The sequence below is a fragment of the Schistocerca serialis genome, chromosome 1 (assembly GCF_023864345.2).
Source record: "Schistocerca serialis cubense isolate TAMUIC-IGC-003099 chromosome 1, iqSchSeri2.2, whole genome shotgun sequence".
Classification (NCBI taxonomy): Eukaryota; Metazoa; Arthropoda; class Insecta; order Orthoptera; family Acrididae; genus Schistocerca; species Schistocerca serialis.
This window is the reverse complement of record NC_064638.1, coordinates 278,281,518-278,289,202: the sequence shown is the minus strand read 5'-3', so window position 1 is coordinate 278,289,202 and position 7,685 is coordinate 278,281,518. Positions and strand designations below refer to the sequence as shown.

The window sequence follows — 7,685 nt, the reverse complement described above, 5'->3', positions numbered from 1 at the left end:
AGGGTGAATGAGGGAAGTAGGGAGAGGAGGAGACGAAGGGAAGGAATGGGAGAGGAAGGGAGAAACCCCTGCTTTTTCCTTCCTTTTGGTTCACGAAACATATGGAATTGCTCTTCCGTCGATGTAATCACCAATTCATTCTCATTCCCTACAATTCGATGCTTAATTAGCGCTTGCGGAATGTCTGTATCGAATATACGGGAAGTTCAGGGTGGGGAAAGTTAAGCTGACCCTGAAAATATTTTATGCAGTTTAACATTAGCAACGCATCTTACGTCATCCACACCTGGTGCATATTTTGTACCTTGCGCTGCCTATCAAAGTGCATGAAATATTTTCAGGATCAGATTTATCTCGCCCGCGCTGTATAACAGATAACGCTTCTAGTCAAAAGTATTCGTGCTTCTTAGCAAGGTTCTCGTCCCAATGACTGCAAAGGTCTCTCACTATAAAAAATGCACACATACTGGGTAGTAAAATTGTTCTCCAATCAGAAATTCAAATCGAATTGTCACTCCTCCGAAAACCGTTTCTATTGGCAGGCAAAATATGTGAACACAGATACATTCTGCTTTCATTCACTGACGTCAGACGGAACGGAATTCCGTTGACACTAGTCATTTAGTAAGCCCACTACAGCACCACACTGGAACGAAACATAACATGTCTAACGCTGAAAAGAAAGACGCGACCAGCAAGGAGCTAAAATATGATTTTATGTACACTACTGGCCATTAAAATTGCTGCATCACGAAGATGATGTGCTACAGACGCGAAATTTAACAGGCAGGAAGAAGATGCTGTGGTATGCAAATGATTAGCTTTTTAGAGCATTCACAAAAGGTTGGCGCCGGTGACGACACCTACAACGAGCTGACATGAGGAAAGTTTCCAACCGATTTCTCATACACAAACAGCAGTTGACCGGCGTTGCCTGGTGAAACGTTGTTGTGATGCCTCGTGTAAGGAGGAGAAAAGCGTGCCATCACGTTTCCGACTTTGATAAAGGTCGGATTGTAGCCTATCGCGATTGCGGTTTATGGTATCATAACACTGCTGGTAGCAGAATATGGAATCGGTTGGTTCAGGAGGGTAATACGGAACGCCGTGCTGGACCCCAACGGCCTCTTACCGCTAGCAGTCGAGATGACAGGTGTCTTATCCACATGGCTGTAACGGATCGTACAGCCACGTCTCGATCCCTGAGTCAACAGATGGGGACGTTTGCAAGACAACAACCATCTGCACCAACAGTTCGACGACGTTTGTAGGAGCATGGACTATCAGCTCGGAGACCATGGCTGCGGTTACCCTTGACGCTGCATCACAGACAGGAGCGCCTGCGATGGTGTACTCAACGACGAACCTGGGTGCAGGAAAGGCAAAACGTCGTTTTTTCGTATGAATCCAGGTTCTGTTTACAGCATCATGATGTTCGCATCCGTGTTTGGCGTCATCGCGGTGAACGCACATTGGAAGCGTGTATTCGTCATCGCCATACTGGCGTATATAACCCTGCGTGATGGTATGGGGTGCCATTGGTTACAAGTCTCGGTTACCTCTTGTTCGCATTGACGGCACTTTGAACAGTGAACGTTACATTTCAGATGTGTTACGACCCGTGGCTCTACCCTTCATTCGATCCCTTCGAAACCCTACATTTCAGCAGGATAATGCACGACCGCATGTTGCAGGTCCTGTACGGGCCTTTCTGGATACAGAAAATGTTCGACTGCTGCCCTGGCCAGCACATTCTCCAGATCTCTCACCAATTGAAAACGTCTGGTCAATGGTGGCCGAGCAACTGGCTCGTCACAATACGCCCGTCACTACTGTTGATGAACTGTGGTATCGTGTTGAATCTGCATGGGCAGCTGTACCTGTACACGCCATCTAAGCTCTGTTTGACTCAATGCCCAGGCGTATCAAGGCCGTTATTACGACCAGAGGTGGTTGTTCAGGGTACTGATTTCTCAGGATCTATGCACCCAAATTGCGTGAAAATCTAATCACATGTCAGTTATAGTAATATATATTTGTGCAATGAATACACGTTTATCATCTGCATTTCTTCTTGGTGTAGCAATTTTAATGGCGAGTAGTGTATTAAACGGCTAATTCTATACGTTATCATCTTATGACTGATGTAACCAGACATACTGGTTTGTTGGCTTGCTACAGAGAGCCATTGTCATCTTATGCCATGAAAAATAAAATATTGTAAATATTTGTAAATGTACTTGCATAATTTGTATAGCTCAACAATAATATGAAATTTTTGAAGTATACCATTAACCGGTTCATCATAAAAAATTCAAGATACACTATCTGATCAAAATAATGCAGAAACCCATATGTAATGCAAAATTGCTCACCAGATGTTCCGAGAGGCGGACTCGCTGGTGTGAAAACAGACGGGAAGTATCGCGTTGTCAGCAGAAAAGCAGTGACAGCATAGTGGCTCCTTCAAAAGGGCTCGGAGACTTTGAACATGGGCTAGTCATTCGACGTCATCCAAATAACAAATGTATAAGGTGCTTTTTAACCTTACTACAGGGGCTGATGTGACTGTTAAGTGGAGACGAGAAGGAACAACTACAGATCAGGGAAACCTCTTATACTGACGGACAGAGACCCCCGGAGGGTTGTTGCAAAGACTTATATGAAATTAGTGGAGGGAATCATTCGCAGGCTCCAAAGTGCTAGCCGGCCGCTGTGGTCGAGCGGTTTTAGGTGCTTCACTCCAGAACCACGAGGCTGCTACGGTCGCAGGTTCGAATCCTGCCTCGGGCTTGGATGTGTGTGATGTCCTTAGGTTAGGTTTAAGTGGTTCTAAGTTATAGGGGACTGATGACCTCAGATGTTAAGTCCCATACTGCTTAGAGCCATTTGAACCAAAGTGCTACCAGCGGTCCAGCTAGCACAGTGATTGTGCGTATCGACTTTATAAGAGTGGCTTAGAATGGTCGAGCAGCTACTTATAGGTCAAACATTGCTGTAGTCAATTCTTAGCGGCACTTGAGGTTGTGTGCAGAACGACGCCACTGGACTTTGGATGACTGGAAACGAGTGATTTTAATGATGAATCACGCCGCACCCTGTAGCTAACCGATGAAAGGGTGTGGGTTTGGCGAACGCCTGGAGGCACGCGGAGTAGCCCGCGGTCTTGGGCGCCTTGCCACGGTTCGCCTCCCCCCCCCCCTGCCCCCGACGAAAGTTCGAATCGAATCCTCCTTCGGGCATGGGGGCATGGGTGTGTGTGTGTTGTCCTTAGTGTAAGTTGGTTTAAGTTACGAGGGTAATCCCAAAAGTAAGGTCCCCTATTTTCTTTTAAGTACAGAACTCTGTGTGGCAGTTGATCACACTGTTATGAAGGGTGCTTGATGCTTTGTGGAAACATGGTCACGCCGCGCTGAGGCGCTCAGTCTTGGCTTGGCAGCCGTTGAAAGTGGAGCTCCCCTTGATTGTTACTGCCAAGTGCGAATTGCGCGCAGTTATTCGGTTTTTGAACGCAACTGAAATCCATTGCCAATTGACGGAAGTGTATGGTGGGTCGTGCATGGATGTCAAAAATGTTCGTAAGTGGTGTAGAGACTTTGCAGCTGGTCGGACAGAAATTCACGACGAACAAAGGAGCGGGAGACCGTCAATTTCTCAGGAGACAGTGCCGAAGGTTCAGCAAAGCATGTGTGAAGATCGGCGGATCACCCTGGATGATCTCTGCACGTTGGTTCCTGAGGTTTCCCGAAGCACCGCTCACAGAATTTTCACGGAAACATTAAACGATCGGAAGGTGTCGCAAGATGTGTGCCACACATGCTGACTGAGGACCACATGCGGCAACGAGTTGACGCTTCCCGCGCATTTCTTCACCGCCTTGCATCCGAACAGGACAACTTTCTGTACTCAATTGTCGCGGGTGACGAAACCTGGGCATATCATTTTACACTTGTGACCAAGCAACAATCACGCCAGTGGCGGCATCCTTCTTCGCCAAAGCCGCGGAAATTCAAACAAACACAGTCTGCCGGCAAAGTCATGACAACCGTTTTTTGGGATCGGAAAGGGTTATTGCTGGTCGACTTCATGCCCACTGGGACCACAATTAACGCTGACAGGTACTGTGAGACTCTGAAAAACCTCAAACGGGCATTTCAGAACCCGAAAAGAGCAAGGACGTACACATTCTCCATGCACAACGCTCGCCCACACATCGCTCGGCAAACAGTTGCTCTCCTGAAACAGTTTCAGTGGAACATAATCACCCACCCACCATATAGTCCTGACTTGGCGCCCTGTGACTATCACCTGTTCCGAAAGTTAAAAGAACATTTGGCCGGAAAGCGATTCAGCTCCGACGACGAGGTAGAAGAAGAGGTTCATAACTTTCTGAACAGCATGGCGGCGAACTGGTATGACATGGGCATACAAAAACTGCCACAGCGTCTACAAAAATGCATCGACAGAAACGGTGATTATGTCACAAAAATAGCTAAATGTTCAAGCTGCAAACTGATGTAAACCATTGTAGAAATAAACAGGTCTATGTACTTATAAAAAATAGGAGACTTTACTTTTGGGATTACCGTCGTAGATTAAGTAGTGTGTAAGCCTAGGGACCAATGACCTCAGCAGTTTAGTATCATAGGGACTTACCACTACCACCACTGCCTGGATAACGTTACCTGCCATCCTCTTTAGAGTTAACACTGAAGTACAGAAGATGTTGTGTTACCGTATGGGGATGTTTTTCGAAGTTAAGATGTGGTGCCATTATTGCGTTTAATGAAACGCTAATTGCGGAGGCATAAGAACACATTTCACAGCGTTGTGTACTTCGTGCTGTAGAGGAACAGTTTGGAGATGATCATTGTATCAGTGCGACAATGCACCCCACCACAAAACAGCATATGTCAGGCAATTAGTGAACAATAATGCTCCTTAAATGAAACGGCCTGCCCAAAGTCACGACCCGAACCCAGTTAAACACCATTGGGATGAGTTACAGCGTAGACTTGACTCCACCCCAGAGTCCAATTTCCTACTTTCTCTGGTTGTGTCTCTTTAGTATAATGGGCAGCCTCTCCTCCACAGATGTTCAAACTCTTCATTGAAAGTGTCCCAAGCAGAGATCAAGTCATCGCAGAGGCGAAGGATGAACTCTCCACACTAATGTTTACTAATAGGTGTCTGAATACTTTTGATTAGGTAGTGTACATTTGTATGTTGCAGCGTTCACGTGAGTAGACGGGGAAAACTCGAATTCCATCGACAAAATGTTGGGCGCAGTTCAAGGATATTTTCTGAATATTTTGGTATAAGTGATCTGTGGTAAAATTAACGAAAAAAACATAACCACTAAGTCCTTCGCGATGAATTTGTTGTGTTAACTGTTCTAGCAGCACTTGTCACGTGAGTTCTCTGTGGAAATCCGAGTTTCCACACCATTGTCTTCATCAGGGGGGGCTTTTGGGCGCTCAACATCGAGGTTGTTTTTGTTTTTTTGTAAGAACACAACCTCTACTCCTACTGGCAAAACTTCAGTTTATAATACAAATGATTGATTAAAATTAGGATGAGCCAAAACAGTGCTGTCATTAAGATCTTCATCAGGAAAGCAATGGACTGTTGAAGAAGTAACGAAGTCACACAGATGTTACATTGTTGTCAACGATAGAAGGTCACTCACAGCATCTATGTTTCCATCATGGCATGGAATACAGGTCATACTGTTCAGCAGACTGAACACATCATGGTTTAACATATTTCAGCAAGACCTCACACATAAACGTTACACACAAACACAGCACTTACTTAAATACATACATACAAACATGTACCTCTGTACATACATAAATAATTTTCATTTTGTTTGTGACAATTGCCAACATTGACCCAGAAATTAATTTAAATTGTTCCGATTCTCCACTTCTCACGAAAATTTTTGGGAAATTCCTGTTGGTTTTCAGGCAAATGCTAGAAATGGAAATCTCTTCTCAAATATTCAAAATTGGGAGAACTCTGCCCTACTATCATCTTTCTGGGATGTCTAGCTGTACAACAGCCCAACCGACTCCCACAGTGTGGCGCTATGGTATCTTTTTCTCGATGCTGTGGGTTGAACTGGAACGAAAAACGCACAACAACAATCTCACCAATTTATTTTGACAAATAAATTAATTCGACGAAACACATGCAAATGCAGCAACTAGCCTTAAAACCGTTTACAGTTAAAACAGATCCTTACCAACAGAAACAACAATACGCACAAATAAGGCAATCCTCAAACTTTTTAAAACTGAATGCTGAGATAAAAATATTTGTCTAGTATACTTAGTTTTAAAAGGCCTTACAAGGTTGCTGTATTTTGTGTGTTTTTGACAAATTACATTCATTTGTCAAAATAAATTGGTCAAACATCAGTTGTACTTTTATTGCGCCAGTAGACCCGCAACGTCAAGGTGAAGTTTCAGTACCATCACAAGTGAGAGCAGAGCATGGTAGTCTTCCTTTGTTTTTGTTTTTTTGTAAGAACACAACCTCTACTCCTACTGGCAAAACTTCAGTTTATAATACAAATGATTGATTAAAATTAGGATGAGCCAAAACAGTGCTGTCATTAAGATCTGGTTCAACATTTTGATGGTGCTTCATGCAAGGAGTGCCATTAAACTTCTTATTCAGCGCTGTTTATTGGTGAACCCTGATATAAATTTAAAAAAGAAATTGGTCATGTCAATGAAAATTGCTGCTGTCTTCAAATTCTTGGGGTCAGGAACTGACTAATAGTTTGAATATGAGCCAAACCAAGGGTTATATCCTTAGTTGCTACAATGCATTCCAAGAATCTCGTGAATGCACAAGAAAATGTAACCTTGCATGGATTGACCATTAATCTAGCTCTTCTCAGTTTCCTGGATGTGGTCCCCTGTGGAACGACTATTGATCACTATATCATCAAGATAGTGATAAACAAATGGGAACTTGAAACTTCCTGGCAGATTAAAACTGGGTGCCGGACCGAGACTCGAACTCGGGACCTTTGCCTTTCGCGGGCAAATGCTCTACCAACTGAGCTACCCAAGCACGACTCACGACCTGTCCTCACAGCTGCAGTTCTGCAAGTACCTTGTACTGTGAGGATGGGTCGTGAGTCGTGCTTGGGTAGCTCACTTGCTAGAGCACTTGCCCGCGAAAGGCAAAGGTCCCGAGTTCGAGTCTCGGTCCGGCACACAGTTTTAATCTGCCAGAAAGTTTCATATCAGCGCACACTCCGCTGCAGAGTGAAAATCTTATTCTGGAAATCGTAACTTAATGTGCAGAAAATATACTATACGTCAACTGAGAAAGTACAGTCATACCCATGAATTATCCATAAGGAACGTAATTGAATTCAGGTTTGTTTCAATTGGTCGTAAAAGGCATCAACCGGTTTAGAACTTTCAGACAGAGGAATCTGATTATAGCCTGATTCAAATCTAATGTGATTCATATCCTTCCTCCACGAAATCATAAAAACAGGAATGCAGGTCCAGTAGAGGTACTCAATGTGAAACAGTCCTCTCATTCAAGTCCTTATAATAAATGATCAGTTTCTTTTCCCCATTGACATTGGATAATAGGAATTTGGGTGGTGCTTAAGGAGATTTTGAATGACAGATCATCCCTTGTTCTAACATTCTGTC

The 7,685-nt window shown here is 44.1% G+C and overlaps 1 non-coding gene across 1 annotated transcript; it reads right to left on the bottom strand.

Annotated features, from left to right (window-relative positions):
* Positions 1 to 7,012: 7,012 nt before the first annotated feature.
* Positions 7,013 to 7,087, bottom strand: Trnas-cga (transfer RNA serine (anticodon CGA)). The gene has a single exon. It is a non-coding gene; the product is annotated as a tRNA-Ser (tRNA).
* Positions 7,088 to 7,685: the final 598 nt, after the last annotated feature.